Here is a 9926-nt window from a genome sequence, read left to right as displayed (position 1 = left end):
GATACTGCCAAGCCGGGCGAGCGCCCACAGTCTCGGCGCGCGGACCCGGGAGCGCCCGGCCACGGGCAGCGGATCGCCCCGGCCCACTCCCGGCGCTGGGCCGCAAACGCCGCCTGGCTTCCGCCTCCCGCGCCCGCTGTCTCCCGGCTCCTGAGTGGCTGCGGGGCCAGGATTAACCTTTCACCGCCGCACTCTGTCCAATCACAGGCTCGCTCTCATGCCGGCGCGGGGCGAGCAGAGCGAGCGGAGCGTGGGGGCGCGGAGGGGGCGGCGCGGGCGCCGGTGGGATTCTCCAAGCCGCGGTGCGCCGTTGCCGCGGGCCGTGCGCGGGCTGCGGGCGAGCCGGGCTCTGCGCAGTCTCCGCAGGCGCCGGCGGGAGGGGTCGAGGCGGAGGCGCGGCGCGGCGCAGGCGGCTCCAGGCCCAGGTGAATGGAGTAACCTGACAGCGGGGACGAGGCGACGGCGAGCGGGAGGAAATGGCGGCGGCGGCGGCGGCGCCGGGCGGCACCGGGAGGCCTGGGCTGTGACGCGCGCGCCGGAGCGGGGTCCGATGGTTCTCGAAGGCCCGCGGCGCCCCGTGCTGCAGGTGAGGCGGGCTCCCGCGGAGCCGCTTTGTGTGCGGGGCGGGGAGCGGCTCCGCCCGGCCCCCGCGCCGAGGCCCGCGTGGGCGCCCGGGCCCGGACCCGCCGGGGAGGGGAGCCGGCGCGGCCAGATGGCGCCGCCTCGCCTGGTCCCCGGCGGCGCGGCCTGCGTGCCGGGCTGCCCCCGCGCCGGGCTCCGCACTGCCCCGACCCCGGCGCCCCTCCGGAGTCGGCGCCTCTGGGGGACTCGGTGCGGTGGCGCTGGCGGCGGCCGGGGCCGCGGGCGCGTCCGCAGCGGGCATGGAGCCGAGCCTGCCGCCCGCCGGGCTGGAGGAGAGCGGGCTTTGACAGGTCCGGTTAGGCACGCGGGAGCGGTGCGGGCCCCGCGGCGGCGTCCCGGGAGCATCCTCGGGACCGGCGGCGGCGGTGGGGCCCCCGGCGCGAGGCCCCCTCGCCGCGCAGGAAGGCCGGCTGTCGGGGCTGACGGGGAAGCGCGAGCCTTCGGGTCCCGCCCGGGGAGGATTGTTCGTGTTTACTGGCAGGTGACCAGCTCTGGGTCCCCCGGGGCGGGTGGCCGAGGCCATCTTTTCGCCCCTCCCCTCCGGTGTTTTTGTTGCCGGAACGCCGGAACCCTGCCGAGGAGCCTTTCTAGAGGGTTTTTAATCTTCGGGAAGTGAGTGTATGTTTTAGGTTAGCACACCAGATTGATGTGGATTGTCTAGAAAAGCCGAGCTGCCCCGAAGGCTTTGCCCGCAGCCGAGCTTAACAAAACCACGTAATGCGTCTCTAATAGCATGGAGATTTGTAAAAACGGGGATGAGTGCGCTCTACAGTGCTCAGCCCGTGCTTTTGTGAAGGAAGTCCTTCTCTCAGCCACACGTTACCGAACCATATGAGGAGTCTAAGCATTCTTAGAACTATCACACTTAAAAAGCATTCGTCTCATTAAAGAGGAATTACTTTGAAGTCTGTGCTGCTTGGAGGCGCTTCTGGCTTTGAATTTTCTCAATCGTTACAATCCCGATTTTCAATTGTCTTCCGTTGCTTGTTTTTCGAGTTAGGTGCAGCACGCTCAGTGAATGGAAAAGGGCAGGAGTGGGGACTTAAGTAACTTGGAAAATATATATTTTAAAATGTGCTTTCAGAAACAGGTTCGCTCCGTTGAACATGTATTGTTGTAGACGTTAAATTTCCTAAATAAGAGCACATCTTAACCAAGAGCTCCAGAACTTTATATTAGAGGTCTGAATGAGACTGACTGCTAGGGAATAGTGATTTTAGCCCTATTAATGTTTTGGGGACTATTATTAGGATCTAGGCTCTGGAATAATAAGTTTATTTGGCATAGTGTTGTTTTCAGAGCCAGCTACTGCCTGTGAGTGTATGACGCGCGCGCACACACACACACACACACACACACATACATGCATATAATTGTAGAATTTTATTTTAGACCATGTCAAACTTACTCTGTTTACAGATGAGAAATACTATAAAGACTGTCTTTAAAATGGTCACTGTGTACATTTAAATGGTGACGTGGGTTAATGGATGTATTCATGGCCTCAACATGCAGTTCTTAGAAAAGATGTATTAGTTTAATTTGGGGAGAAAAGATCTTCTTTTCCTGCCATGATTTTCGGTTTATGCTGTCATCTCGTCTTTGAAGGTTAAGACCGTCTACTGTATTTTGCCTGTGGCTCTTGTGTGAGTTGTACAGCGAGGTTTGGCCATTGCTAAGTTTTCTTGTCTTGGTTGTAGGAAGACGTTGTCTTTCGATGGGGCTCGTGATTCTTATTTGATAGCGATTTTGTGGTGTTTCATAGCTGGTAGCTCTTTTGGCGTAGTGCTGCCTTCTAGGAAGAATGACTGTTATGGCATTGAGATGATTTACTCCCTGCCACTGTCTGGCAGGTGAGAGATGCTGGCTTCATTTGAGAAAGCAGGTGTTTTACAGAGGTCCTCTCACTCGTGACCTTAACATCCTGTGGTCATTCCTTGTGGCAAAGGAAAGAAGGGACACATTCATTAATGAAAAGTGCCCCCTTATTATGTACCAAGATGTTTCAGTTGCTTTTATATACATTCTCATTTCCTCACTGTGATCCTGAGGTGAACTCAGTATTGTCCTTATTTTACATGTAAGGAAACGAAGACTCAGGTTATTGACCCGAGTTAGGAACCTGAAAGTGGCAGTCAGGATTCGGTCATGGTTTGATTTCAGGGGCCTCTGTGTGGATCCTCTGCATTGCATTGAACTGCATTGTTGTGCCAAGTGGATTTTAGGAGGAAAACCTGCATAAATGCAGGTGAGCCCTTAGTATTTGTTGAAAGAAAGAAACTCTCTAAATATTCGGGGGACCTTTGATTATCTGATAAATAATTTAGATTTTTTCCCCCTTTCTTGTGGTAAAGCATGCAGCACAAAATTTACCATTTTAACCGTTCTTAAGCGTGCAGTTCAGTGACAGTACGTGTGTGCGCGTTGTTTTGTGACTGTCATCGCCATCCGGACATCTTCAAAACTTTCCCTTTATCTTCAGGGGGGCTCTGTTCCCGTTAAACACTGACGTCCCATTCTACCCATCTCTCAGACCTGGGCACCCTCATTCTTCTGTCTCTGTGGATCTGACTGCTCTAGGAACCTCGTTATCACTGGAGTCATACAGTATTTGTCCTTTCGTGACTGGCTTATTTCACCTACCATAGTCCTCAGGGATCATTCATGTTGTAGCATACGTCAGCACTTCCTTCTTTTTTAAGCCCAAATAATATTCAACACACACACACACACACATTTTGTTTACCTGTTTTGATGTGAATGGACACTTGGGTTGCTTCTGCCCTTAGGCTTCGTGAATAACGCCACTCTGAACATAGATGTATAGGTGTCTGAGCCCCCGCTTTTACTTCTTTTGGGTATAAACTCGGAAGAGGTCAGACTGTTTCTTGGTCATCAAAACACACAAAAAATTCAGTATTTATTGCACTGTGAGTTTTCTGAGGGTTGTTCCAGGCAGTGATACTATCCTGTAAATAACTCCTCTGTGCCAATAAAAGACTTTAATCTCCTTGATGCCCAGGATTTGCTCATTTTTATGATCTTGCTTCCTTCCACTGCCCATTGGATGTTCAGGTATCTGAGGTCATTCCATTGCTTCATCTGGGGCTCCTTTGCGCTCCGGTGGGTGCTAGAGGAGGAGACTGGGAAGGCACATGTTGAACTTGCTTAAATACTAAGTTGAAGCTAAGTGGTTTATCTTGTTCACCTTGTGCTCAGCTTTTTGGACATTCAGGAGTTTCCTTCATTCAGGAAACCCCAGGGGACGGATATGTATTAAACTAACTCGTATTCACCGGTTTCCTTGTAATATGCACTTAGGACTTGCCAAAGTAGACCAGGATCTTAGGGAGTCTACCTGCTTAGCCTGTGAGGTGGATCTTTTAGTTCTTATCTTCTGATTCTTTGATGTTCACCAAATCTTTTGCATGACCCAGGGTGATTTTTAGTTGCAACTAATTTCTGTGAAAGGGATTCTAATATTAGTACAGCGATGTAGAGACAACTGTGTGTTACTTTATAATTTGTCTACTTGAGAAAGGATTTGAGATTGTCTTACAATGACAGGTTTGAGAAGACTGAAGGGGATGGCGGAGGTTGAGGCATAGAGTATGGAAGTTGCTAGAGGGAATTAGAAGAGAGGCTTACGGCAAGGATGGCTCAGCCTCTGTGTGTAACTAAAGGTTTTTTTTTTTCTTTTTTAAATTTTTGTTAGAGCAAAAGAGGAAACAAGACTATAGTTGGCAGTGATTAATGAGAGGAAGTATACCAAGAGAAACAGACTTTTCTCTTGTATGAAGAGTAATCGTTTGGATTCTTGCATAAAACGATATTAACAATATATGGAAAAAATGTTTTACATTTTACAAATGATAGGGAAACATTTTTCGCATGCCATTTTAGAGGCAGTGGATACAAGCATCTGGCATAATAGAAAAGCTTTAGTAATACAGGTGTGCTTCGTTGTGGTAATTTGATTCCATAGAGCTAGTTAATTTATCTTTAGGCTAATGCCCTTGAAATATCAATTGTCTCATTCAGGCTTTTGACAGTTGCTGAGTAACAGTCCATTCGCAAATGAACTCTTTTCTGCGCAGCACAGGCGGTCAGGATTCTCTGGGCCTGTCTTTATTTCTTACGGGGTGGTGTAGACTCTGTGAACGAATACAGAGAGAGAAGTGGTCGAGAAGCCTAGCTGATGATATTTAAATTTTCAGTCCTGTAAAAAGGCCTTTGTTAAAATAAACCCGAGTACAAAGTGACTTTCCTGTTTATCTGAAATTGTCAATGAATTGTTGGTACTCTTTTAAAATACAAAGTTTCTTTACATTTTAAATAAGTGACTGAGAAGGTGTCACAAGAAAACACTGTCCGAGGATGTCAGCAGGACTGGTACTAGAAAGAAGACGTAAAGTAATGACACGTTGGTCCTCGTGTTTTCATTTTTGAGGTTCTTGGTGATATTCAGTGTCTTGGCTGTATAAGGGTTTATGAGAGTAAGGATGGAATAGTGCCGGACAGAGCAGAAGGTGCTCAGGTTTGTGGAATGAATAGATTAGTTTATATTTAATTTTTGAAATTTTAGAAGCTGAGGTAGATTTTTGGAGAATAATATTGCATGTATATTAAGGCTTTTAAAAATATCATCACCCTTCTGATTTTGGACCAGTCATGCTGTCTGATTCTTGATTCTCCTCCATTTGTGAGGTTCCCTATGACTAGGTGCATAGAAACATTGTGGGCTGAGAGAAGTTTTAAGAATTTCATAGAAGAAGAGTGCTGGGCGCCTGGGTGGCTCAGTTGGTTAAGCGTCTGCCTTCGGCTCAGGTCATGATCCCAGGGTTCTGGGTTGAGCCCCGCATCGGGCTCCCACTTGGTGGAGAGTCTGTTCCCTCTCCATCTCTCTCTGTATCCTCTCCCCGCTAATGCTCGCTGTCTCTCTCAAGTAAATAAGTAAAATCTTTAAATAAAAAGAAAAGTGCTATAAAAATTGAAAGTTCTTCTGGTATAGAAAGCTTTCTATTGAAAGCAACCTCAGTATTGAAGCAACCTCACTCTGGTAGTTGTCGTGGTAGTTCTGTTTCAGCTGACAATTCAGTGTATACAGTAAAGCAGTGATTTAAAAAACAGGTTTGGGGGGCGCCTGGGTGGCTCAGTGGGTTGGGCCGCTGCCTTCGGCTCGGGTCATGATCTCGGAGTCCTGGGATCGAGTCCCGCATCGGGCTCTCTGCTCAGCAGGGGGCCTGCTTCCCTTCCTCTCTTTCTGCCTGCTTCTCTGTCTACTTGTAATCTCTGTCTGTCAAATAAATAAAAAAACAAAAAAAAAAAACAAAAAAAACAAAACAGGTTTGGAAAGTCTTCTGGGAATTAGAAAATGTCAGCAAACCAGTTCGGAATTTTAAAAATAATGTATTTACAGAACTCGAATAAGGAAAGCAGGATCTCAATTTAAAAATTGATCTTTGAAATGTTAGAAAGGTTCTCTAAGTTAGATCAGTAACATACTTGAAGGGGAAAGAAAGGTAGTAGACTTGTCTGATACTTTGAGATTCCAGAATTTTTGTCTTCCTACTGGTAACAGCCCAGGAAGGCAAAATTAACATGATGATCCCAATGGTTTGAAGGGCCTCGCCTTCTCTTACACAGCCTCCTGCACAGCGGTCGCTCGGGAGGAGCTCTGATCAGTGGTATTTTAAGCTTTTTCCACCTTGCAAAATTAAATATTAATATTTTATCAGAGCTTTGTAGAGCAAATGTCTGATGTGAGAGAGAGCAGGGTTCAGATGCTGAGTCCCCCATGTAGCAAACTTGCCGAGTGTCCGCTTCCTCGTTGGTAAACTGGTCATAAGACTACCTGTTTGAGGTTGTGAGGGGAAAAAAATGAGTTTCTTAAACTCCCATCCCACTTCTGGCACATAATTACTCTTTGATAACATTTAGCAGATATTGTTTTTCCTTTATCTGCATTGAGAAAATCTTACTTATGTTAAATGTGGTTATGTTATGATCCCCCCCGCCCAAAGTTATTGCTGTAGGGATGGATGTCCAATACATTTATAATGGATGGTGAAAGAGAGGAGGGCTGGAGAGCAGTTATTTCATAGGTGAAGTTCTATACTGAAAATGTTCTACATTGTGTCTAATGGTTCAGCTGTCTCATTGGGTCTCTGCAATAGTGATGTCAAGTGTAATAATGCCTTAATATTGCTAGCTCTCCCTAAATAACCATTATTCTTCTCTTATGCATGAATAAATACATCGTCCTTTGTCTATATTTCAAACCAGTATGAACTTTCTGTGTATCTGTCTCCCGTCTTTGGTGTGGGCCAGTGGTTCTTACTCTTTGCAGACTGTTGATTTGATGAAAGATGTGAATCTTATTCCCAGAAAAATATATATGCTCATAATTTTACATTAAATTATCGGAGGTGCAGGGACCTTTCCTGAATCCTATCTGTAGATGCTTGATTAGGCTATGTCTACGCATATAAAGAGAAATAATAGGTTAACTGAGGAATAGTGACACTCTTCTGGGTGATAGAGGCATAAGTTCCACCTGATTGATGGAATGGAATGAATAGGGCCAAGACTGTGTGGTTAAGAAACCTCTGCTCTAGATGGGCTTTACTTCTAAATAACTAGCTGCAGGCTAAGGGCAGGCCACCTTGGCCTTTCTGGACTTAGCTTTAATTTTCTCTCTAGTAATATTGAGAACATTTACAGGTCCCTAAATATCTTAGAGTCAGTTGTCTTTGAAGCATCCATATCGTTCTCAGACCTCTCTGTTTCAAGCTGAGATTCTTTACTAAACATGAGGCATGAAATAGGCTGCATTTTTTTGCCCATTAAGGTTTGTGCACAGTGACCGTGAGAAAGGAAACCATGGCCTTGTCAGCTCTTCTGAGCAGGGGGAACATAAGATGAAAACCCCTGGGAAATCGTCTTGAAAAGTAGAGAGAGCCAGTTTTGCCTTGAACAGAGGGCAGAATCAGAGACTGTGGAGTCTTTTTTCATTTTCTGTCTCTGTTCCTAGTGCAGCTTGATAAATGCCTGTTAGGGAAAATCCAACAAACTGTTTAAAGACTTCTATCTGATCAGTATGGTGACAAGCAGGTAACCCATCAAGACACCTCTGGTCCTGTGACTGAGGGTTAAAGTGTCTAATAGAGACCCTGCTAATTTAATTTTAAAGGCTTTTCTTTTGTACATAAGACTGTACTGAGATTACTTAACTTTTCTCAGTCTTGTATGGCTAAGTATTACAGAGGAGAAATCCCTGACTTCTGAATCTTTATATGTACCTCCTGCATCTAATAAACTGTTTATTAATCTTAGACCAAACATAATTTTGGGTGTTTTAAGGAAAAGGCAAAATTTTGTTGATAAAAATATGAGAATAAGTGATAAAACAACCTAAAATTAGGCATTTGAATGTCGTTTGTAAATTGAATAGGAATTCAGGCCAGCTGTAATTTCTTGTCTAAATGCAATTAGTAGCTTCAAAGGAATCATTCTTTTTGGCTTTTCCAATATACGGCCTTTAGTTTCCAGCCCTTCTTCAATTAATTATGTGAAATAAGGTATTGCCAAATAGCACTGTCCTTTTGGGATGTGTTTGTAGAAAATCTCCACGGACATATGATGCGGTTCTGAAGGAGGATATTGGTTTTACGCAGTTTATGTAAACACGTGGCTTTTGTATTGCTAAACATTGGGAGAATTCTGGGAAGTTGTTTGTTTTTTGTTTTTTTAAACCTGAGTTCCGTCTGTACTTTGGCCGAGAATAGGGAAACAAATAATTTTCTTAAAGCCTTTTTAAAGCACGTGCACCTGTGCACGCACACATACGTGCATATGTGCACACACAATCCCTATGTACATGTATGACATCTGTATTTGCTGTGTATCTGTGGCAGATGCTCAGGTAAAATACTTACTTGTGTCGTCTGAGTTGAGTGAAGACAAAATTACACAGAACGTTGTAGTTTCTGAAATATTATCTAGTTTATTTCACTGTGTCTGAACCCCCTCTGATTGTAATCTCTTTGAAGGTAGTACTTTCTGTTTTACTAAAGAAGTCGTTATGTAGTATTTGTAGCCAGTAGTGCATCACCATTTAGTCATCAGCTGAATGGAATAGAGATACTAGAAAAAATGGTGAGATGTATAGTAAGTTACTGTGTATTTATTGAGCATCTATGCTTTTAGACTAGAAAGGCCAAGGGAAATGTCCGTGGGCAGGGCTGATTTGGGTTGCCACAGGCTTTAAAATTAAAGGAATATTTACTTATGTGTGTGTACAGATTGAGCTAAAATTAAAATATTAGTTTGCTTCTGTTAATGTTAAATTGCATTTACTCTTTTTCACCCCTGTCATGAGATCAAAAGGAACATATCCAGAAGGAGCTTATTTTGACAGGCAAATCAGTGTAAATAGATTTAGTGTAAATACCGTAGAGGGTAATTGTATATTACAGAAATAAGTTTGGAGTCAGAATTTAAGTAGAATTCCATCTCTCCCATTTATTGGGGAATATGGCCCTGGGTAAGTGTTTTCAAATCCCTGTAAAATGGAAATGACCCTTGTTTCAGGGGTGTTTTGAGGATGAAATGAGATAATAGAATTTGAGTGCTCAGTAAAGGTAAACCTTCTCCCTGCTGTCTCACATGTGCACCATGGCAAATGAGGAAGTTTTACATATTGTATTAAGGATTGCTTACTTATCTTTCAAAATAAACTTTAAGTGGCATCAGTTTCAACTGATAAACCGGAAAGTACATAAATCGCAAGGATACACAAAGTGTTTCCAGGCAATTACGCCCCCTCAGCCCCTGGCCAAAAACACCATGCCGACTTTTCCTTATTTTTTTTTTTCTTTAAGATTTTATCTATTTATTTGATAGGCAGAGATCACAAGTAGGCAGAGAGGCAGGCAGAGAGCAAGGAGGAAGCAGGCTCCCTGCTGAGCAGAGAGACGGATGCTGGGCTCGATCCCAACCATGACCTGAGCTGAAGGCAGAAGCTTTAACCCACTGAGCCACCCAGGTGCCCCCGACTTTTTCTTATTTTTAACTCTGTATAGTGGAAGTTGTATGGTTTCGTGTTGGGTTTCTTCCCTGAACATCTTAGGTGGGTCAGGTTCATTCCGTTGTATCATCTGGGGGTCCGTAGAGTTCTGTTACATGAATATGTCAGTCTTTCCTTGTCTGTTGCATTGTGGGTGGACATACACCTTGCTTTTGGTTTGGGCTGTTATGGATATTGCAGTTCTTGTGCATGTTTT

At 45.0% G+C, this 9926-nt stretch overlaps 1 protein-coding gene across 4 annotated transcripts in view; it reads left to right on the top strand.

The window, feature by feature from the left end:
• Positions 1-265: 265 nt before the first annotated feature.
• The window catches only part of DICER1 (dicer 1, ribonuclease III), a 69902-nt gene continuing 60241 nt past the window's right edge, over positions 266-9926 (top strand). The window contains exon 1 of one of the 4 annotated variants that reach the window (XM_059183022.1): positions 266-425. The gene's annotated coding sequence lies outside the window, so the exon portion shown is untranslated. Of the gene's footprint in view, positions 587-9926 lie in introns of all 4 variants that reach the window. The other 3 variants (XM_059183021.1, XM_059183020.1, XM_059183019.1) reach the window with 3 other exon arrangements.

Source organism: Mustela lutreola, chromosome 7 (genome assembly GCF_030435805.1).
Source record: "Mustela lutreola isolate mMusLut2 chromosome 7, mMusLut2.pri, whole genome shotgun sequence".
Classification (NCBI taxonomy): Eukaryota; Metazoa; Chordata; class Mammalia; order Carnivora; family Mustelidae; genus Mustela; species Mustela lutreola.
Note: the sequence above shows the minus strand (reverse complement) of the source record. Positions and strands in the feature narration are given on the sequence as shown.